The sequence below is a fragment of the Phalangium opilio genome, unplaced genomic scaffold (genome assembly GCF_054372755.1).
Source record: "Phalangium opilio isolate 3A_F unplaced genomic scaffold, DU_Popi_V2 ptg000037l_1, whole genome shotgun sequence".
NCBI classification, from domain to species: domain Eukaryota; kingdom Metazoa; phylum Arthropoda; class Arachnida; order Opiliones; family Phalangiidae; genus Phalangium; species Phalangium opilio.
In genome coordinates this window covers 3,586,621-3,610,500 of record NW_028324160.1, presented here as the reverse complement: position 1 = coordinate 3,610,500, position 23,880 = coordinate 3,586,621, and the positions used below count along the sequence as shown (strand labels likewise).

At 37.3% G+C, this 23,880-nt stretch overlaps 1 long non-coding RNA gene across 1 annotated transcript; it reads right to left on the bottom strand.

The window, feature by feature from the left end:
• Window positions 1-22,243: 22,243 nt before the first annotated feature.
• LOC149683409 (uncharacterized) lies at window positions 22,244-23,238 on the bottom strand. The gene is made up of 2 exons (XR_016384153.1): window positions 22,941-23,238; window positions 22,244-22,869 (listed from the first exon to the last, which is right to left on the bottom strand). It is a non-coding gene; the product is annotated as an uncharacterized LOC149683409 (long non-coding RNA).
• Window positions 23,239-23,880: the final 642 nt, after the last annotated feature.

Genomic DNA, 23,880 nt, shown 5'->3' with positions numbered 1-23,880 from the left:
GGCAGAGACAAACTAGGCAGAGCGGAGCCTCCGTCAGTCATGTTAACTTGCCAAAAGCCTAATTACAGGCAGAGAAGGGTAGTGTCATCCCACGTTAACTTGCCAAAAGCCGTAATACAGGCAGAGACAAACTAGGCAGAGCGGAGTCTCCGTCAGTCATGTTAACTTGCCAAAAGCCCCAATACAGGCAGAGAAGGGTAGTGTCATCCTGAGCTAGGGGACATTCGCTGGACGGGGAGAGGCGGTGTAGACTGTGTATCCCTCCCTCTTGGAGCGCTCAGAGTATCCGACCCTAAAGATACAAGTTCCGAAGTATGTCAGAGTATCCGACCCCAAAGATACAAGTTCAGAAGTATCCGACCCTAAAGATACAAGTTCAGAAGTATGTCAGAGTATCCGACCCCAAAGATACAAGTTCAGAAGTATGTCTGAGTATCCGACCCCTAGGATACAAGTTCAGAAGTATGTCAGAGCATCCGACCCCAAAGATACAAGTTCAGAAGTGATTATCCCCTCGAATTACCTTTAGCAATGCTAAAATGATCAAACGCATAACGCTTATTTAACACTATGTTAGCTTATCTAAACCCACATTTGAATTAACCGCGAAAACGTTCCAGTCAAACATAACATAGATGGCGATAGCTAACGAACGAGAACCAAACACATGAGGAGCGCGGTAGGAAACGGGGAAAATCGTTATCTATTTAATTAGCACATAAATTAAAAGAAAATAAATATAAAATCCGACCCCGCAGATAGAGGTACCCTACCCCCCATCCCCGACACTACTTTAGAGATAAAACTTAACGATAAAATCTCGAAGTTTCTATCAAGTCCCTATGGCTCAGTGGTAGAATGTCTGTCTACCACGTGAGCGACCCGGGTTCAATTCTCGGGTGCGACGTGAAAATTTTTTAATTAAAATAAAATCTCTAACTGTGCTCAGTTACCCCTATTGGTGGGTTGAGGTACTATCGAGTTCCTTTTAAGCTAAAATCTAACGATAACGAAAGCGACAACCCCGGCCACAACTACTGTTACTACCACTACTACTACTACTACTACTTCTACTACGGCTCGGGTCAAACTAAGAGCCTCATCGTATACTACGATGTGGCTATCGATGTGGCTAAAAACGCAAAGAAATTATGTCTTTAGACTTCCTATTATTTGACAAAGTTGTCATGATTGATATCTACAATAGTTTGAAGCGCTCCACCATTTCCTTTTTCAAGATGGCAGATTAAATGCAATATCATAGCCACGGTTATATCTGAAAAAATTGCAACACTGTATAGAAAACCGTAGTAACCTTTCTTGGTGCCATTGTTGTTGTAGTTGGGGTTTTTTTTGGGGGGGGGGGGACTTCTTTTTCTTGTGCCCGTTTTTGTTGTAAAATTTCAAATCATAACAAATGTTTGAACCACGCAATTAAAACTAAATTTCTCATATCGATTAAACTTAATTTCAAATTGCAATACATATATTTATTTCTAATTTCTGGCCCTTCCTGGGTTTGAAAAACTGTCCTTGTTTCGCCAAGGATTGTGCATAAATGCAATTTTCTTAGGGACTGAGAAGTAAAACTCTTTTTCGTATAATGAGATACCATACCTTTTCAGCATTTGCTGGTGCTACCGTCTGAGATAGGGAGTAACCTATCCTATAGCGTGAACACAAATTTCCACACGCGTATCCTTTAGGTTGTGAAAAGGTATGCCCCTTTGGTCGGGAAACATAGGGTATAACTGCCGGTATTTAGATCATACCTGTTTAAATAAACCTAATTCTCTATTTCATGTTTTCCGCCTTAGATGGCCACCCTCTCTCGTGACCTTAATTCTGTCCCTAGAATGATGTAGTTCCGCTAGCGGCCTAGCGCGCATTTGTCTCATCAGGGGAAATATTAGTCGCTTTAATTGTTACACATATTGGACGACGTTTTTCCTTAAAGGCATGTCCTGGATGTTCACTATTTCGTTCATGATCGGGCCGATTGATCAGGTTTTGGTGTCAAGCCGACTAGTTTTTGCTACTGGTGACGTATTTTCTTTCACAACTCTTTCGCAATAAGAGCTGGAATGTGGTAGTGGATCTTGTCTTATTCCGTTTTTACAATGCTTGTTTTTGGCGTAAAATGTGTTCACAGACACACACATATTAGTTACGCAAAATTGGTTTTCACATAACCACACCTATAGCTAAAAACTCACCTTTGGAGTAAAAGCCCCATATACATCAGAACTAACTTCTGTCATATACGGATGTCCTGTCAACGTTGTTAAATATATGTATCGAATCGGAAGTGATGTACAGTTCAAATCCTCGTCTTTGTAACGTGTAGTACCAGCGAATTTCTGAAAAAAAAAATAAAAAACTAGAGAGCAACAATTTTTGAGTTCAGCAACTGCCTCCCTTCGAATGAAGCATTATCAATATGAAATGCGTGGATTACGAGTTCTTTATGGTAAAACTTAAACTTGCCTTACAAAGGAAAAGAGATGATCCGTGAATTGGTCAAACCTAAAAAAAATTTAATTAAAAATGAGCGGTTGCTCTTTACAGGGGTTTTCTATACTCAATCCGAAATCGTAATATTAGTGTCCATGGAGCTTAACATTACGAGGTCAATATATTTTTTCAAGTTAGACCCAAGGTTTCGCGACCAAGGGGGTACACTTTTTAAACAACCAAACTTTACAGCACTATATACCTTTTCTGGCTTTGCTAGTGCTGTAAAGTTGGGTTAATTGATCAAAAAGTGTACCCCCTCGGTCGCGAAACCTTGGGTCTAACTGGAAAAATTTTATTGACCTCGTAATGGCAAGCTTCATAGACACTAATATTACGATTTCGCATTGAAAATAAATGGAAAATCCCCTTAACATTTCATTTAAATTATATGGCGACATCCTCAAGGAAACGACATGGTTATCACGTCAAAAACTCAAAAAGCACGTCTATACTCACATCGGATGTGTTTTCAGGTAGTCTGAAATCGCGCTGTCGTTCATTTCTGATAGCCTTTGAAAAAAAATTAAAATCAAAATTGACACTTCATACGAGTGACATTTCAAGCGGCTTTCAATATGGACTTGCAGAAAGCGAATATTGGAGGTCTTGCGATGCTCCATTTTTTCCCTTTTTTGTAGTTACGCAAACAGTTCCATAATGTCCACGTAAGCCTGTTTTCACCAACCAAAGTTTCACAGATCCGTAATAAATAATTATGCGTAATTTTTCGAATAATTCCTCAAAAACGGGGCAAGCCGTTTTTATTGAAACTTGTAATATTCGAGAGCTGGAGCTCCATTGTAGAGACCAAGGCTTACCGTTCATATTAACAAGGCACCTTTTTTGTTGTAAGATTTCTAATCATAACAAGTGTTTGAACTACACAATTAAAACCAAATTTCTCATATCGATTAAACTTACTTTCAAATTGTAATACATAAAATAATTTCTAATTTCTGGCCCTTAGTGGGTTTGAAAAAGTGTTGCCGAGGATTGTGTATAAATGCTGTTTTTAAGGACTGCGAAGCAATTAAAACTCGTTTTTGTACAATATGAATAATGATTAAGCCAAACTTTTTCAACTAAATCTTTGGGACTGGGGTCAGCAGCCCTAATTTAGAACACTTAAAGCGTATTGTAGATTCTTCTGCCGACAGGGCCTAATACGTGTAAAAATGTAGCTCGCTGAATCGACACGGTTTCGCCATTTAACTTGGCTGAAGTGGCATATATGACGTAGCCTTCTTTTTATTCCCTCCAAGCGGGCACTACGACACTTCGAAAACTGTTCATCTAGCCACCGACGCTTCTCCAGTCGGCCTCGGAGCCGTCATTTCGCATATCAACGACGATGGTATAGAACAACCTGTAGCTTTTGCTTCGCGTAGCCTCACCAAGGCTGAAAAAAACTATTCACAATTGGAAAAAGAAGCTCTCGCGATAATCTTTGGCGTCACAAAATTCAGAGATTATCTCTACGGCAAGAAATTCGTACTCCACACTGATCATCAACCGTTGGTTACACTCTTAGGTGCAGACAAACCAGTACCAGCCATGGCAGCAGCTCGTATTCAGCGCTGGGCGCTATTTCTCTCAGCTTTCAGCTATGAAATAAAATTTCGAAAAGGGTCGTTGAACGGCAACGCAGATGCTCTTAGCCGCTTGCCACTCCCTACACCCGCTTCAAACACGCCAGTGCCCATGGAATATGTCCTTCTTCTCCAGACATGGATCGCGGACCATTAAACGTCAAGGCTCTCGTCGAAGCCACACGACAGGAACTCGATCTACAACTCATCTCAAAACACATAAAAGGAGGATGGCCTACACGTAAACTCAAAGCCAGCCTGCAACCTTACCAACGGCTTAGATCAGAGCTATCAAATTTCCACGAGATTCTGCTGCGGGGTAATAAATTAATAATGCCAAAATCATGCCAACAGGAAATACAAGCGGAACTCCACAGTACACACCAGGGCATAGTAGCAATGAAAAACACTGCAAGATCCAAGATATGGTGGCCAGAAATTGACGCCCACATTGAAGGAGTAGTCAGATCCTACCACACTTGTCAGAACGCGGCGCCCATGCCGAAAACAAACTGTCACGCCTGGCCAGACCCTAAGAAGCCATGGCAAAGGGTACATGCAGATTTCGCCGGCCCGAACGAGAATAAATACATTCTAGCCATCGTGGATGCTTACAGTAAGTGGATCGAACTGAAGATAACCTCAACCACATCAACAGAGGCCGTAACGCGCTCGCTACGGCAACACATTGCTCGATTTAGAATAATGCCCACATTAGTCACATATAACGGAACATGCTTTACCAGCTCCGGTTTTCAAAACTTCATCACTCAATACGCATCTCCGGACAGCACCTTATCATCCAGCTAGCAACGGCCAGGCCGAAAGAACGGTCAGAACGATAAAAGAAACACTTACGAAAGTTAGCGAGGGAGAAAATGTAGCAATCAAATCAATAAATGAAGGTTTAAAAAGTTTCCGCTCAGGCACTCTTGAGACAAGACTAGCCAAGATTCTTCTCAACTACCGGAGAACGCCAAACGCTGAAGGAAAATCCCCAGCAGAGCTAATGCTGTGTAGGCAAATATATTCAAAACTGGATCTTTTCAACCCAAACTTCAAACAAGTCACGAAAATCCGCAAGACACGGAAGACAATCCACCAAAGAACCACTATTAAATTTCTGACCCAGTATATGTCCGGAACTTTGGTTCAAGGCAAGTATAGGAAAGTACCTTGGTCAAACAATGAACGAAATAAACACGGAATTCTGAATGCTCCGGCGGCACAAAAACCAAATCAGAAGGAGACAATCCGAAGAAAAGCAGAAAGCGCCAGGTGCCCAAGAGCTAGCCAAAATTCGCACCGAACATACCCACCGAAGATTTGTTTAAACGACCAACACGGGCCTTGAAGTACAAAATGATGACCTGCACACGCAGGACATCCCACACTGGTTAGTGAACCGGAGAATCTTATAGCATTTAGGTCAGCACCAAGTGAAGTGACATTAACTGAGGAAACTGCGAAGGCAGCAAGTCACGCAACGGGAAAAGAGAAGCCTAATACAATAAACCCTTGGCTCGACTTTCTCCCACCTGAGGACACCCCATCCTCGGAAACGTCAAGCAGTTCAAACCTTCCGAAATCATCACAAGCACCACCGCCAAGCAAGCGTATCCAGCCGGCACGGACCAGAAGACCACTAGCTAGATTTCGCCACACAGACTCATGAACTCTATTAAATATTCATAAACCCCATGTCTTCCAAAAGAAACAACACAAAAAACAGGGGGAAGGTATTGTTATATATGTACACCATATATAGATGGCGCTACTAAGCAGACCAATAGCGCATAGCCAGGGGGACGTTTGGATCACTCTGCTCTAGGATGCCGTAGGCATTAGGTTATACATATTGTAATTCTTTAATTTATAACTCGTAAATAAATAAGTTGGTAATTGGTAATTGGTAATAAAATAGCATCCCTATTATTATTACCTACATACACAACAGCTTTAGTGTAGGACCTTATCAAAACCAAGGTAGAACTCGAGCATCATCGTCTTCAGGCTTATCGTTCGAGCGTTGCCTACGCTATATCAAGGCCCGAGTACGCTCTTCTGGCTAGTGGGACTTTTAAGGAACGCGCCACCTTGTTTTTTGCTCTTTTCTCTTCGAAGACGGCACTCGTAGCAATCCCATTTTAAGGGATCTTCCATTTATTTGAAATTGGAGGGACCGTGCATAAATTTGATGGGCCAAATTTTTTAATAATATTTTCAGCGTTTCAATGCTAATAATACGTAATTATTATTCAAATATTCTAATATTATATATTTTTATTATTAGTTAGATTTATAATTATTATTATTTTTATTATGATTATTATGATTAGAAAGATTAATAATTATCATTATTATGACTAGAAAGATTTATAATTATTATTATGATTAGAAAGATCTATGATTATTCTTATTTATTTATTATGATTTGAGAGATCTGTGATTATTCTTATTAATTTTTTATGATTGGAAAGATCTATGATTATTATTATTAATTTTTAATGATTGGAAAGATCTATGATTATTGATTATGATCTTTCGGGTTAAAAACCTTACTGGTTTGACAAACATGCCTTCTTGCTTGTTGTAAAGCTGAACGAGAAAGTGCGAAGAAATTACAATGCCGATGTACAGCATAAACCTTTCCAGAAACTGTGACCGAATGTTTTTACCTCTCCGTGTGACGTAGTCCAGGAGAGGTACTGTAACGGCCGTGTCTGTGTGTCTGTCTGTCTGTCCGTTGTTACACCCACGAGACCGCGTTCGCAGTTTGCGATTCGGAGCAAACGTGTTCGCCATTTCCGAACTGCTCTCACAGTCACGGAAATGGCTCCTCTACTTGAGTTCTCAACCCACTATCTTCTGGTCTTTGTCCATCCCACACGGACACCAGTCTGTTCTTACTGCCTTCTAATCACCACCATCTTTTGGTCTTCGTCCATCCCACATGGACACCAGTCTGTGCATACTGGCTTCTAATCACCACCATCTTCTGGTCTTCGTCCATTCCACTTGGACACCAGTCTGTACATACTGGCTTCTAATCACCACCATCTTCTGTTCTTTGTCAATCCCACATTGACACCAGTCTGCACTTACACTGGCTTCTAACACCACCATCCACTGGTCTTCCGTCTATTCCACATAGACACCAATCTGTATCATTGGCTTCTAACACCACCATCCACTGGTCTTCCGTCTATTCCACATAGACACCAATCTGTATCATTGGCTTCTACTCCATTATCATCGTTTGGTTTTAGGATGTACGCGGCGATCAGCTAGGGTTACGAGAAACGTCTAGCCTCCCTAAGGTGGGATCGCCACCAAAGGTTTTCGCAATCGCGCTTTTTCCTTACTATTATAAGGGAAACGATTTCTATATATAAACCAAAATTTTGAAAGAATCAGGTAGGAGGAATACGCATCAATTTAAACGTCAATATTAGCAAAGTTTGAGAAGATAATAGGTATAACTTTATTTTAAGCGATTTAACTATTAATAATGTTAATTATTGAAGATTAAAATAATTAATAATAATTATATTTATTTAAATATTAAAGATAAACCTCTCGTGCAAAGAGAGAGATTATCATCGCCTCCTATATCTACCAAGGCCCGTGCATTGCGATATATTTTTCAAAACAACAACAAAAACGGGAAGCTCCTCCCAGAAACATAATAATTTCTTTTCTCTGTATATGAAATGAAAATATGGATAATATTGCGCTCCTTCTTTAATGGTATGAATCCTTGCCGGTCTATTAATATTTTACGTAACAGTAATACGTTTTTAGCGAAGTCTAGAGAGAATAAACATAAGCGAGATTGTTTCGAAAAAAAAAAATACTGCTTCCACTAATGGGTTTATACTCCTTGTTACTGATAAAAGCTTAAAAAATTACGAGAGGACAGACCTTTTTTATCCTCTTGTTTTATTCTTCATAAGAATATAAAACATTTATTTTGTGTCAAAAAATATTTTTTGGTGCTAAAATTGCTTTAGAAAAATCGAAACGGTTAGGCATTGGTAAAAAAGAAATGTGTAAGCTATTTGCGGAGATGATAATTGTTTTACATGTTTTAAATAAGACTGAAGCTTCCACTATTGTGTTTATGCTCCTTGTTTGTCTGACTGAAAACCATCTAGGTGTAGATAACAGTCAGACCAAAAATTTCAAAAATATATATTTGAAATCTAATCAGATACGCCCACCTAGTTGAAAATAGACCTTTTAAATTTGCGGGAGCCATTCTTGAGAATTTTTCTTTGCTTGTGGGTTGTCAGTTTATCTACCAGTATATTTTTGTGTTTGGAAGTTGGATATTAAGCCAAATTAAGTGGTTGTAAAGAGCCAGCAAGTTTTTCCCGCTTCTTTTTGTGAGTATTTGATTTTTGTATGTAAAATGGAGGAAGATAATGTTGAGAGTAAGGATGAAATGCGGAAGCGCAAAGTGCGGGAAAGGATGAGGGCAAAAAGTTCGACGTTTTCATTGGATACTTAAGTTTATATAATCTTCTCGACACGGAGAGGTAATATTTTGGTTTTCCCAACTTGTTAATTAAATGACTCTCGTCAAACGCAATAAACAATTTTTGTTCAGCATCCAAAGGATGAAAAATCTCATGCTTTAAAATTCCATTGCTGAATTTCTTAAACGCGGATGTGTTCGTCTTCGCATTATCTGATACCAGCCTTATTACTCGAAACCCACTATCTTCAACAGCTTTTATGACCTTTAGAACTAGTTGATGTAATTGTTCTCCATCCAAGTTTGCCGTGAAGAAATATGCAACTGGGAGTTTAAAATTTGTGCACAGTCCTTGAAAGATGAAACAGAGAACATCAGTAGCTAGTTTCTCTTCATGATTAGAGCTCGGCATTATCTAACCATTATCCACAAATTGGTGGATAACCGATTGTTTATAAACAAAGTTGTGGATTATAATACGATTTAGCATGTGAGTTATGTGGATAATTTTCGAGTATGAATGAAGATAAAATAACTTGGATAATGGATAGATAATGCCGGGCTCTATTCATGATCACTACTGTTATTTTTCAGTGGGATGCTTGTAGTTGGTTTGCCAAAAAATGTATCAAGGTTGCGATCGTAGAGTAACTTTGCTTTTATTTTCATCTCGTCAAACATTAAAGACTCTAAAATCTCCTTCTCGTTTGTTATTTTTGCAAACTCGCTCGAGAGCCTTTCTTTAACTAAAGAGGTTATGCCATCCTCAATAAATCTCTTAAGAGTGGTCCTGTGTGGCAAATGTAAGACTTCCAATTCCCTAATGTAGTTGTAAGCTGATGCAGATTTCTTGAAAATCAAACAGCAAATCCTCAAGGTGGACTCGTGATACGGAATGGTTTTTTTTTTCATATACAAGAACTTGTTCCATTAAGAACTTAGCTTTTACATCATCGGAATTCTTAGCATTTTCCACAATTTTATTGATTTGAATTACTTCCTTCTTTCGATTATCTTCTTTGAGGTTTTTTAATGTCGCTTTTAGGGTTGAAATTTGTTTACGGATTATTTTAATTTGCGTCTTCAATTTAAAAATGTTCCTAGTGAGTTTTCCCTTGGAATATTTACATACTCTCTTGCGAGTATATGTTGACGCTTGAGTTGTAGCATACTTTTTAATAAGAGGAATAAACATAGGAACATTTTCTTGGGTTAGAATATTTTCATCAGGTACATATTCAGGAACTTTTTCTTTGGTTAGAATATTTTCATCAGATTCATGTTCAGGAACTTCTTCTTTGATTAGAATATTTTCATCAGGTTCATATTCAGGAACTTTTTCGTTAGTTACAATATTTTCATCAGGTTCATATTCAGGAACTTTTTCATTAGTTACAATATTTTCATCAGGTACATGTATTAGAAAATTTTGTTTGGTTTGCATATTTTCATCAGGTACGTGTGCAGGAACATTTTCCTTAGTTTGAATACTTTTATCTGGTAGATGTGCAGGAAACTTCTGTTCTGGTTCTATCATATCAGGGCTATGCGTAGGAACAATTTCTTCTGGTTGAATTAAAGCATCGTGACTATGCATAGGTAAAAAAAGATGTTATGTTGGTAAGGAATATGTGTATATCTTCCTTAGTAAGCGTGGTCTTTCACAAAGCATTAGAGATGGGGCGATGCCGATGCCATATCGTTATCGGTACCGATATTTGGCTTTAACCGATATATCGGTATCGGTTATAAATGAACCGATATTTCTACCCGATATTTTTTAAAGAAAATAAATACTTATGTTGAGAGTAGATGGCGCCATAAGACCTAAACTCTGAGTTAGCACAGATTTTCATCTATTTTTGATAACGTTACTAGTGTTCAAAATGGGTTTGTCGTATGATAAGCCAGTTTTATAGTTTCAAGTACAGAAATTGGATCGAGAATCATCTATAGAGATGGGCCGATACCGATGCCATATCGGTATCGGTTTGATATCGGTTTAATCGAAGGATCGGGTAAAATATCGATATCGGTACTATCGGTTTCCGAAGTATCGGATCATATCGGTATCGGTTTAAACTGGTATCGGCCCATCTCTACAAAGCATTACCTAATTAAAAATTTTAATCATTTGGGTAGAAATGTGATTTTCTATTAGTACAATCGAGAGATCGAAATAGCGGTAACGGATAAAAGCACATATGTACTAAAGAACACTACTACATTGTAAAAACTGTAACTTTAAGTGACAGTGTTATTCTCTATTACTATATTTACCCTGATTTGAGTAAATTGGATAACGGTATCCTTAATTAACTAGCGCTACTGTTACCTATGATTACGAGACCAATAAGGTAGCATAAAATCATAGCATAATACAGAGCAGACTTCGAAAACAGAGGATATGAGCAAGGACGATGGCAACCAGGATGGGAAATGTTATTTACCAACGATAATTTCAGAAATTTTTACTTCATTCAATAGGCTTAGTAGCAAAACCACTGCAACACTGAATAGTGTGTTACATATTAAACATTAACCAAAATTAATATCCCTTAATTAATCAAAATAGTGTTACTAACGTCTTTAAAGAATGCAACCTAAAACCACAAGAGCTACGTTCGTATGTCAAAAATGGGAATGCATGTTAAAGATCGAATAATCACCAATCGTTTTCACCTTTAATACAGAATTTGAATTTAAATAATATAAATGTAAAAACTTGTTAAATGAAAGAATCTGTACAGTTCTGTTCGTCATTACTTCCCTTGAAAGTTATCACTAACGTTTAATGAACGGAGGTTTCATCATTAAGCTTGGTTCTAATCAAGACATTTTTGATTATTAATATCTCGCAGCTCTCACAGATAACAATGTAGTAATTGATTAATAATTAATTCGTTTATAATTTATTTGAACCTACCGACAGTATTCTTTTATCCCAAATAACCGAAGTTGATGACGAGAAGACAAATTAGACAAGTAGAAAATCAACACTACATAACGCTACCTTGATCGAGGCTTAGCGAAATTGTTTTATTTGTTTAATAATAAAATATTCTGTTGACTTTTAAATTTAAAATTAATTTAAGTAAATTTCAAAGACGTTTTTTGTTATGAAAATAATAAAAAAAGCGTCGTAAGTCCAATATAAAAAAATGAGGGCTAAAATGCGTGTCTCTAACAGTGGTAAAACGCCGTAACTCCTAAACCCAAAACAACATAAGTCATAGTAAGTGTTTTTAATGATAAAAATCAATACTTAAACTTAATTTTTCATAATGAGACTAAGGGAAGGCACATCTATGTACTGTTATCTTTCATTTAAGATGGTTCCCAAACGTAACGAATGAATAGTTTTCTTTATACACGATCCCAATTAAGGTCATTTTTCAAAAAAATCCCATGTTACCTCTATGGATGAATATTTTATTTTTCACCAATTGTCTGATTCATTTTATGGATTCTAAAACCACCCTTAACAACTTTTTTCCTTATAGAGTTAACTGTTAGTTGGATCTCTTTGAAATTTTAACCACATAATTAGGGCCCAAATTTTAGTTCACTGGCAAAATTTCAAAGCAGCAAACACAATACGAAAAAAGTTACGGTCAATCAAAAAACCCTCCTTTAGCATTAGAGGCGGTATCAAGTCTTATCTAAGAGAGCGACCGCTCTCCTAGAATATAGCCTTCAAAAAATGGTCGAGAAAGTTTCGCTATCACAGCAAAAATTTTCCCATGTTATTCCTATGGGAAAATTAACCTTTTTTTGAGAAATTTTGTGGGAAATAAAAACCACCCTTAGCAACTTTATTTTCTATAAGAAAAAGTATTGCAAGGATTTCTTTGAAATTTTAACCACATATTATGGGCCCGGATTTTAGTTCAGTGGATATTTTTCAAAACAGTAACCATTAAAGGAAAAAGTTACATCCAATTAAAAAACCACTCTTATACATTAAAGGCAGTATGAAGTCTTATTTAAGAGAGCTACCGCTCACTCAGAATAGCTATTGAATTCAAGCGTATGCCTCTTTTACAATTTTTGGAAATTTTGGGCATATAAAGCGATTGCTTAGCTATAAATGATAAGAAAACTCGCATTTTCGTGAACCTTTGGTGGAAGCCCTACCATTGAGAGGCTAAACGTTTCTCTAAACCCTAGCCGATCGCCGCGTAAATTTTACCCTAACGATGATAATAGAGTAGAAGCTAATATTGCTTTCTGCGTACACGTTTGCTCTGATTTGCCAACTGCGAACTCGGTGACACAGACAGACAGACAGACACGTGCAGTGTAATGCCTCTCCGTGACGTCATAGTCACTCGGAGAGGCAAAAATAACGAACGAATCATCATCATCTTCTTCTACACCAGATCAAACTAATAGCCCATCACGCCGTTTTTAGCCACATCGTATATTCGATGGGCTATTAGTTTGACTTGGTGTGTAGAAGAAAAAGAAGATGAAGATGAAGAAGAAGATGATGATGATGTGTCGTTCACTATTTTTAAATAGTACTTCGAAAATTCACTTCTAGGTGGCGCTGGCTCCATATTTTTCATGTGAACGATTTATAATTTATAATAGTTATTTTCTTCTCCACCGCCACCGGGAACCGAACCCGGGGCCTATGGCATGCCAGCCTGATACTAAACTGCCTTCTCTATAGTCGCTTGTTGAAAGAGGGTTGCAGAGATTGGAGAGAGAACGAAAGTATCTACGAGATGTGCTAAGTGAGCCTCTAAGAGAGAGAGAGAGGGAGAGAGGAATGGGATGGATGTAGAACCGGTCCGAGCGGGCGAGAATTCTAGAAGCGCGCTTTGGAAATTTTTTGGTTTCTTCTTAGCTACAAGGTATCGATGGGAGTAATAGTTTTACCTGAGTATTAGTGGTAGTGATAGTAGTATTAGAAATTTAGTAATGGTCGTTGGCGATATTTGATTCTCTTTGCCAAGCAGCCATTGAAAAATCATTCTCTCTGACAGGTATATTAGGGGATATTTCACTAGAAGTATATTTACTGTCGTAAAGATAGCAAGATTACGAAAACAATGTGGCTTAATTATGGGCTAGACCATCTTGTTTACCTCTCCGAGTACCGTATGTCACGGAGAGGTTGTAATTTCGACGTGTCTGTCTGTCTGTTGTTACACCCCAGGGGACCGCGTTCGCAGTTTGCAAATCTGAGCACCACCATCTTTTGTCCATCCCACATGGACACTAGTCTGCACTTACTGGCTTCTAAACACCACCATCTTTTGTCCATCCCACATGGACACCAGTCTGTACATACTCGGTTCTATCTCCATCATCATCGTTAAGGTTAAGACATACGGGGCGATCGGCTAGGGTTACGAGAAACGTCTAGCGTCCCAATGGTGGGGCTTCCATCAAAGGTTCACGCAATTGCGCTGTTCTTATCCACAACTGAGATTCGAAACTTTTATATACTACCGATGTGAGTAAGACAAAACAACAGGTGTGTGCTTAATTTCAAACGTCAATATTAGTCAAATCTCTCAAGAATGTTTAATTGTTCTCTTTTAAAACGATGTAACGCTCAATAAGGTGAATAATATTAAAGGCTAGGCGAATTTACAATTTCATATGTTACACTCTCAAGTCTCTACTTTCAAAATATCAAGTTTTTAATATAATTGAACCAAAGATTCTATTTTTTAAAATCCATTGAAAAATCACGAAAACTCAGTTTCGATATATCAACAATTTTGTCTTATCGAGCTTGTTTGCCCGTTTCATGACATCACCATGACGTTGAGGAAAAATAGCGCGGGAATCCTATAAGCATCTCGAGCTTCGCGCCAGTCTAAACTCTGGGTCTGATAGCAGAGAGAGTGGCACCACCCCACGTGAAAAATATGCTTTGGTCCCATTGAACCGAATTCCCATTCGACAGAACGGCTTTTTTGTGGTGTCCCATTCGACCGAACGTAGCCAAAAGGTGCGATTTTATTATAGTCCCATTGGACCGAAATTCTATTGAACTGGAAGAAGATATACTGTGTGGTGTTGCATTAAATATATTTTTAATTTCACAACTTATTATTGTTAAAATAAATGTGAGTTGAAAATGTATTACTGCACTTATTTTAACTACGTTTTAATTACGGCGAACCTCACCTACCCTAGCCTAACCTAACCAAACGTAACCTAACCTAACCTAACCTAACCCAACCCAGCCTTGTTTGGAGGTAAAAAGATTATTTATATGAGTATTAAAAGCCCGCCTCTTACCACGAAAAATTTATTAGCAATAATAGAAATATTTTGGAAAAGGTGGCAGCTAATTAATAGGAGAATATTTTGGAAAAGGTGGCAGCCAATTAATAGGAAAATCATTTGGAAAAGGTGGCAGCTAACTAATAGGAGAATATTTTAGAAAAGGTGGTAGCTAATTAAAAGGAGAATTTTTTGGAAAATGTGGCAGCTAATTAGTAGGAGAATGTTTTGGAAAAGGTTGCAGCTAATTAGTAGGAGAATATTTTGGAAAAGGTGGCAGCTAATTAATAGGAGAATTTTTTGGAAAAGGTGGCAGCCAATTAATAGTAAAATCATTTGGAAAAGGTGGCAGCTAACTAATAGGAGAATATTTTAGAAAAGGTGGTAGCTTATTAAAAGGAGAATTTTTTGAAAATGTGGCAGCTAATTAGTAGAATGTTTTGGAAAAGGTTGCAGCTAATTAGTAGGAGAATTTTTTGGAAAAGGTGGCAGCTAATTAATAGGAGAATGTTTTGGAATAGGTGGTAGCTAATTAAAAGGAGAATATTTTGGAAAAGGTGGTAGCTAATTAAAAGGAGAATTTTTTGGAAAATGTGGCAGCTAATTAAAAGGAGAATGTTTTGGAAAATGTGGCAGCTAATTAGTAGGAGAATGTTTTGGAAAAGGTTGCAGCTAATTAGTAGGAGAATATTTTGGAAAAGGTGCAGCTAATTAATAGGAGAATGTTTTGGAATAGGTGGTACTGATTAAAAGGAGAATATTTTTGAAAATGTGGTAGCTAATTTAAAGGAGAATATTTTGGAAAATGTGGCAGCTAATTAGTAGGAGAATGTTTTGGAAAACGTTGCAGCTAATTAATAGGATAATATTTTGGAAAAGGTGGCGGCTTATTAATTGGAAAATCTTTTGGAAAATGTGGCAGCTAATTAATAGGAGAATGTTTTGGAAAAGGTGGTAGCTATTTAATAGGAGAATATTTTGGAAAAGGTGGTAGCTAATTAAAAGGAGCATATTTTGGAAAAGGTGTCAACGAATTATTGGAACCAAACCAAACCAAATCTAACCTAACCTAACCTAAACCACCCGAAACCAAAATATTGAAATTTTAATTTAAAACTTACAGACATTGATGGAACTACCATTAAGACTGTACTTCATTTTAAGCACAATTTGTTTATTAATTCTATATATCTCTTGCCTTGAAAGGAATGATTGTGAGCGTTTTAATTAATATTACTTTTAATATTATTAACATACCTTTCAGAGATTCGATCCAACAACCTATCGCTTCGCAGTCCAACATCGTATCCACTACACCACCGAATTTCTGACAGCTACAGTGTTTCATGTTATATTCATGTATTTTTTAGAGGCATATTCGGACGATTGGGATTTCGGTCCATCGGGAATATAGCCATTGGGCTGGAAATCTAAAATCATTGCGTGATATTCGGTCGAATGGGATTTCGGTCCATTGGGAATTCGGTTGAAAGGGACTATACCAAAAAGCTATCTGTGGCGTCGGCCTACGGGAAATGTTTTAGTTTTTCATAAAAAGAGGATTTCAAATAATTTCATATGAAGCATTTTCAAATGCATATTGCCAAATAACCAGAAATCGGAGAATTAAAAGCTTGATATTTTTGAATTGACAGAAATTATAAATTTTTCGATATATAAATCAAGTTTTTCAAACGAAGCTTCTCATTCCCTTTAACTAACGAAGAAATTACATAATATTATTTATAAAACAATTTTAGTATTTAAGATAATCTTGTTTCTCAACTCAAAATTAATACAGATGGCTTTTTCAAAAATATTACTACGGAAAATTCGACGAGGGGTAAGCCACTCTGTAATAAATTCTTTCTGAGGGTGTAAGGCGGGAAGCGGTACAACGCGGAAATACACTCGGGATTTCAATGTTAGAACGGATTGTAGGCATATCGCCCGCATATCGCGACGTGCGGTTTTGTTGACGTTCGCATAGACGCCTCGCTATCACGGCGACTCGATATTATGTACTGTGGGTCCCTCGTATTTTCAGCTTGAGAGGTTACTGAGAATCAATGTGATGTGATTATTTTAGTGTTGTTTACCCTTTAAAAACATTAGTGTGGTTTAGTAAGCAAAGTCTTGGAGCCTATTGAATTATGGATGTTATTTTTAGTGAGAGACTAGCATCGTAAGCCTTTATCGTAAATATCGAAGCTTAACTGAATATTCTACTTTGATTTAAATATTAATTTTTCAAGCTAAGTATAATTTTTGTGATCTAATTGAGACCATTATTGTTCATATTATATTCTGTTATTAATAGCTCCTTAGAAGATTGCGTCAAGTGTTGTTTATTTACTACTTTAAGAGGAATTTTAGCTTGACCATTGACGGCGATAGTCAAGAAAAACTGTGTGAGGCCTTTGCCCCACGTTGACTGAGCCTCTTCGTCACATTATCTTACTTTATCAGATATAATGATAAATTTAACCTCGGATATCATGTTGAGATTGCTTTAAAGCTGCTAACTCTCGATTTTGAAGTTATATACTGTCTAGTGACTCTTGAAGTTCCGATTCAAAGATATAAAGAGACTAGCATCGTTAGCTGATATCGCAAATTAACCGATGTCCATATCGAAGCTTAACTGAAATACTGATAATAATTTTTTTAACTCAATGAATCTGAAATAACAATATAATCTATATAATAATATTTAAAAAATATTCAGGTAGTATTTATGAAATATTAATAAAAAGACGAAGTAATTGTCTCGATTAGTAAAACCCATTACTGGTAAGTGTACTCAGACAAATGGCCATTTTATTAAAGTTCCTATATAGAAACTAGTTCAAAAGAAACGAAAATTATGTTTATGTTTCTCCTTTAATATCACAAAACGTTAATATTTTTAATTTGGAGTTGAAAAACTTCGGGAATTATGCAAAGAAGCTACCCATTTTTGCACCAGAAAATAACATAGCATGACAAGTTTAAATTAAAGAATAGCTTGATATCTTTTCCAGTAGATAATTGTTTGATATTGATATTTTAGTTTCGTTGATTTAAAAAAATTGGTATTCGCATTGGTTAATATACGATACATGCCAATTGATAATTACTAATGGTTTAAATCATTTCAATTAAACGGTTCAAAATCCTTAGGAAAAGCTTAGTTTTATCAGGGATAGATTTAATTTTAAAAGTAGGAATGGAGAACGGTTAGTATTTACTTCAGTCCGACTCATAGCCCGTTACAGAGCCCCTCACTCCAACACTTAACGAAAAGTTTAAATTATCATATTGACTCACTTAAAATACGTTTTGAAGACGTTGCTGACGGGAACGGCGAAAAATACCTATTTCGTTTTTACCTCTGTCGCTCTGACCCGCCTCTTCTTTCATACCCCCCGTTCCCGGAGAAGAGGGTCCGGGACTTTGACGCGCGCCCAGATTACCCTATTCTTTAGAGGTGTGCGGTTAACCGTTTCAATCGAATAACTCGATCGAATACCGAACCGAATTATTCGATTCGGTATTCGATAAGCCCATTATCACTATTCGATTCGAATATCGAATACCGAACTGACTATTCGGTTAAAGTTCGACTACCATAAATTTAGGTCCTTGGCACTAGAGCGACCCACCTTATTTAAAAAATATCATCCCGATTTTATTTGTCTCCCATCAAAAACTACCAGCATGTGCATAGGAAAATTTTAAGGAATACTTGACCACCAATGAGGAAAGGTATTTTGAAATTTAGGAGCTTCTAAATTAGTGATGCCGCGAATATTGATTTTGCCGAATACCGAATATTCGGTCATGCTCTCGGCCGTGAGATATGTGCAACTCGCGCGAAACCGGTTATGAGCTGTAACCCGTTCCGCGAAATACGTACATCCCCCGCACGTACTGCAATTGGACATGTCTCATCATGGAAGAAGAAGGGTATGGAATGGTGAGGTGAATAGGCAGACGGCTACGCGAAATGTAGGGTCACGTGGGAAAACTCTCCTCTCCTCTCGGCACTAGCTTCAACGCGATTACTGCTCTGCGCAATATTGGCGCGCAAGCAGAGAAAGGGATACACTGTTTAGATCCGCTCTCTACCGCCTCTGCTACAGCGCACCTGCGCGGAAGCTTTCAACGTTGGTGATAAACTCGGGAAGGAGGGAATGAAAAGGGGGAAGTTACGATTTTCCAACGCGCTCTCTTTAACACTATAGGACCCGTCTATAGCGTCTTTAGGTTTTTGGTTCATTTGCGAGTAGATCGTGTCACTATATGCTTTTTTAGCCATATCGTAGTATATGATAGGCTCTTAGTTTGACCCTCGCCGTAATAGTAGTAGTAGTACTTGTGGCTGGGGTTGTCGCTTTCGTTATCGACAGATTTTAGCTTAAAAGAAACTTTATATTACCACAACCCACCCATAGGGGGAACTGGGCTCGGTTAGAGATTTAATTTTAATTACAATTTTTTCAGGTCAGATCCCGGAATCGAACCTGGGTCGCTGGCGCAGTAAACAGACATGCTACCGCTGAACCATAGAGACTTGATAGAAACCCCGAGTTTTTTTCATTTATTTTTATCTCTAAAATGTCGGGGTGATGTGGGGTGGGGTACCTCTTAATCTGTGGGGTCGGATACTTTTGAATTTTTATCTGTGGGGTCGGATACTTATGAATTTGTATGTTTGGGGTTTTTATATTTATTTTCTTTTAATGTATGTGCTAATTAAATAGATAACGATTTTCCCCGTTTCCTACCGCGCTCCTCATGTGTTTCGTTCTCGTTCGGTACCTATCGTCATCTATGTTATGTTTGACTGGAACGTTTTGGCGGTTAATTCAAATGTGCGTTTAGCTAACATAGTGTTAAATGAGTGTTATGTGTTTGATCATTTTAGCATTGATAAAGGTAATTCGAGGGGATAATCACTAAAATGCGTAATCACTATAACTAAACTTTCTCTTTCAAAAGTTTCTGGGCATAAGTCCTTGTTAGAAATTTATAAGATGCGATAAGTGTGCATCGGCATAAGTCTATATTGTAAACTGATCGAGGGGATAATCACTAAAACTATCTGTTCTTCGATTCGCCGGATTATTAGAATTACAGCATAAGTAAATTTATACGGTTATAATTTAAGCACTGTTTAGAGTAGGGAATCGAGGGGCTATTATCTCTGATTTTATGCACTGTAAATCAATTAAGCATAGCAAAAGATAGCGCTATTCACTCATTAGGGTAAGGTATAGAGGGGTTATCCACTCATTAGGGTAGGGTATAGAGGGGCTATTCACTCGTACGATATGGCTACTATTACGAGCCCTTGGGCCGTCTTGTTTTATTCATCACAACTTGCCACTGGTAGATTAAAAATATTAAAGTAAAAATTGTAATTGAAATAAAAAAATTTTGAGTCATTTTTCCGTTTTATTCCTTCATGATTGGAGATTCGGCCGAATACCGAATATGAAAAAAATGGCCGAATAGGCCGAATACCGAATAGTAACCGAATATTCGTGGCATCACTAGAATCTAAATGTTCTTCTCCTTGCTTTGTATTGACTATTGGCGAATATTAGCGTTACTACCCGATTAACCGCGAATAGTTGGCCTAATATTCGCGAATATTAGGGTTAAATAATCGCAGTTACTAGGCTTAACTATTCGCGATTAATCGGGAAGGAAAAAATTACCAAGGCCCAACTATTCGGTATTCGATTCGGAATAAACTATTCGATTCGGTATTTGATAAGGAAAATTTTTGGGTATTCGATAACCGGTTCGATACCCAAAAAGTGGTATTCGCACACCCCTACTATTCTCCATTCCTACTTCTAAAATTAAATCTATCCCTGGTTTTGTAATGAGTAAAATTCTAAATTTAAATTAATAAATTTAAATTAATAATAATTAAAATAATAATAATTATCGTAGATAATTGTAGATAATTAATTTATTGCCTTAGTGTAATTTATGCTGAAATAAAATTACGCAATGAAAGAGGAAATGACGTACATTTGGGATGGGTAAATGTTTGGCGGTCGATTCAAATGGGGATTTGGATTTGGGTTAGAGAAAACAGAGAATACGGTTATAAGCACCCTCTCCATGCGGAACCAACCCTATTGTTTAAATTTGGATTTGGGGTTCTAATCATTTAAATGTTTAGAGAATAGTGTCCTTGGATACCTTGGAAGTGTTTTGATTATTTACGGTCCTTTTCACCCTTATCTTGCTGTGAGTTTTTATGTCGGTTATATTTTAAGCAGGAACGGAAATAATATGACTTTGAGACACCAATAGGGGTCACGGTACGCCACAATTTGGTCTCGCCGCTTTGGTCTCGTCGATTTAGTCTTGGGACAAATTGGTCTCGTCGATTTGGTCTTGGGACAAATGGGTCCCGGGACAAATTGGTCTCGTCGATTTGGTCTTGGGACAAATGGATCCCGGGACAAATTGGTCTCGGGACAATTGGGTCTTGGCGCAAATGGGTCTCGGGACACGAAAGTCTCGTTTTTAAAAAAAATATCACCCCTTCTGAATTTTTTAAAACACCCAAATTTAACCGAACCAAACCTTAACTAAGCTAACCGAACCAAACCTTACCTAACCGAACCGAACCAAACCTTACCTAACCGAACCGAACCGAACCGAACCTAACAAAACCTAACCGAACCTAAACTAACTAAACCTAACTAAACCAACCCAACCCAACCTTGTTTGGAGGTAAGAAGATTATTTATATGAGAATTAAAAGCCCGCCTCTTACCACGAACAATTTATTGGCAATAATAGAAATATTTAGGAAAAGGTGTCAGATTATTAATAGGGAGTCAGCACTTATAGACTAAAAAAAATTCGGCCTACGTCATAGTTTAAGAGTACGCTAGCGCCATCTCTTAAAGCAGTGCTACAAATTTGCCGAAATTTGAATTTCTTTTGAGCCGCCATCTTTGTGGAGCGGCGTGATCATATTGGAGGTCGCTACTTTGAATGCAAAGTCGGGCTAGTTAAGCTATTATGAGAGTTTAAATGAAGAAGTTAAGAAAAGATACAGAGAAAAGATAAATTTTATTAAGAAAATTGGCCCTTCTTAAGAAAAAAGATTTTACTTATTTGAATGGTCAAAATAGTGCAGAAAAATCGTTCGCGCTGAGAAATGTAAAACGAAGGTCACTCGATCAAAGAAAGCCAAAAGCACTTAAATGTTAATTTAAAATTAATTTTTGGGCCAAGTCAATTTTTAATTTTTTGTTTACTACTTCAAGTCAATTTTTAATGTTTTGTTTACTACTTCAAGTCAATTTTTAATTTTTTGTTTACTACTTCAAGTCAATTTTTAATTTTTTGTTTACTACTTCAAGTCAATTTTTAATTTTTGGGCCAAGTCAAGTCAATTTTTTGTTTACTATTTATTGTTGATTAAATACAAAAAAGTCCGACCCCTCGGCAGAAAGACACCCAAGTGAGTGAAAATGACCAAATCAAGTTATTTAAAAGGGTCAGGTAGGAAGAAATGTTTTTCAGAGATGACAGATTTTCAAAACTCTCTTTTATAATGAAAAATATTTTAAAGGTCTGTGCTATAATTCGGTTCAATCTGTGGGCTTCGATATTTAAATGAAAAGTCTGAGGCGACATTCAATTGTGCTATTTTTGAGTGCAGTTCAGAATGCAAAGTAATTGTTATCATTTAATATAAAAACCTTAGAAAATCGTATAAATTCAATTATGTGAGAACTAAAGATAAAAAACTTTTGAGCGAGCGGAGCGAGGTCCGCGATTTTTTTATCTGACCAAACGTGATAGCACTAATTCTGCGTTTAAAACGTCATGCAGCTGGGATTATAACTAATTACTTTGAAATCTTGAAAATATAGGACTTTATTGGACGATTTGAAAAATTATAGGACATTTTATATGGGACAATCAGTCTGTAAGCATGCTGTAAGCACAATTTCAAAAGGGCCCCAAGAATTAAGTCTGGATTCGTTTCATCATATAGCTGGGAAGGTGCGCCTAAATTAAAAATTTAAATGATTTACCCACATAATATTAATTAAGATTCAAATTAGACAAAGTTTTCAAACCAGAGAGGAAATGTTTAGCACAAACTCTTGAATGTTTCGATATTGAATCGGGTCCAAGGCTTAGCTTTTTCAGCCACAGATGACGCCGTTTCAAGGATAATTCTTTGATATTTTCACCTTGGTTAGTTATCACACATGGTATGCTGAAGAAACTTAGTTTCTCTTTCGTGCTAATACTTGTAAAACTTTTTAAACAACACGTCCTAACCATTTTAACGCGAGTAACTCGGATTTCTCCCCAGTTAACAAATAGCTTCGCTCCGCAATCATGGCGGACCTCGTAAAGGATAAAAATGATAAATAAAATCTACTAGATGGCACTTTCATTCGCCCCGCGATATTTAATTTTCAAAAATTATGACGTCAAGACCGAGCTTGTGCTGACTCCCTATAGGAGAATATTTTGGAAAAGGTGGCAGCTAATTAATAAGAGCTTACTTTGGAAAAGGTGGCAGCTAACTATTAGCAGAATATTTTGGAAAAGGTGGCAGCTAATTAGTAGCAGAATATTTTGGAAAAGATGGCAGCTAATTAATTGGAGAATATTTAGGAAAAGGTGGCAACGAATTATTGGAACCATTGTTTTGGAAAAGGTGGCAACGAATTATTGGAACCATTGTTTTTGAAAAGGTGGCAACCAAATCATCACGATATCAAATAGTCCCGAGACCAAATAATCACGATATCAAATAGTCCCGAGACCAAATAATCACGATATCAAATAGTCCCGAGACCAAATAATCACAATATCAAATAGTCCCAAGACCAAATCGGTGAGACCAATTAGTCCCGCGACCAAATCGGTGAGACCAATTAGTCCCGCGACCAAATCGGTGAGACCAATTAGTCCCGCGACCAAATCGGTGAGACCAATTAGTCCCGCGACCAGATCGGTGAGACCAATTAGTCCCGCGACCAAATCGGTGAGACCAATTAGTCC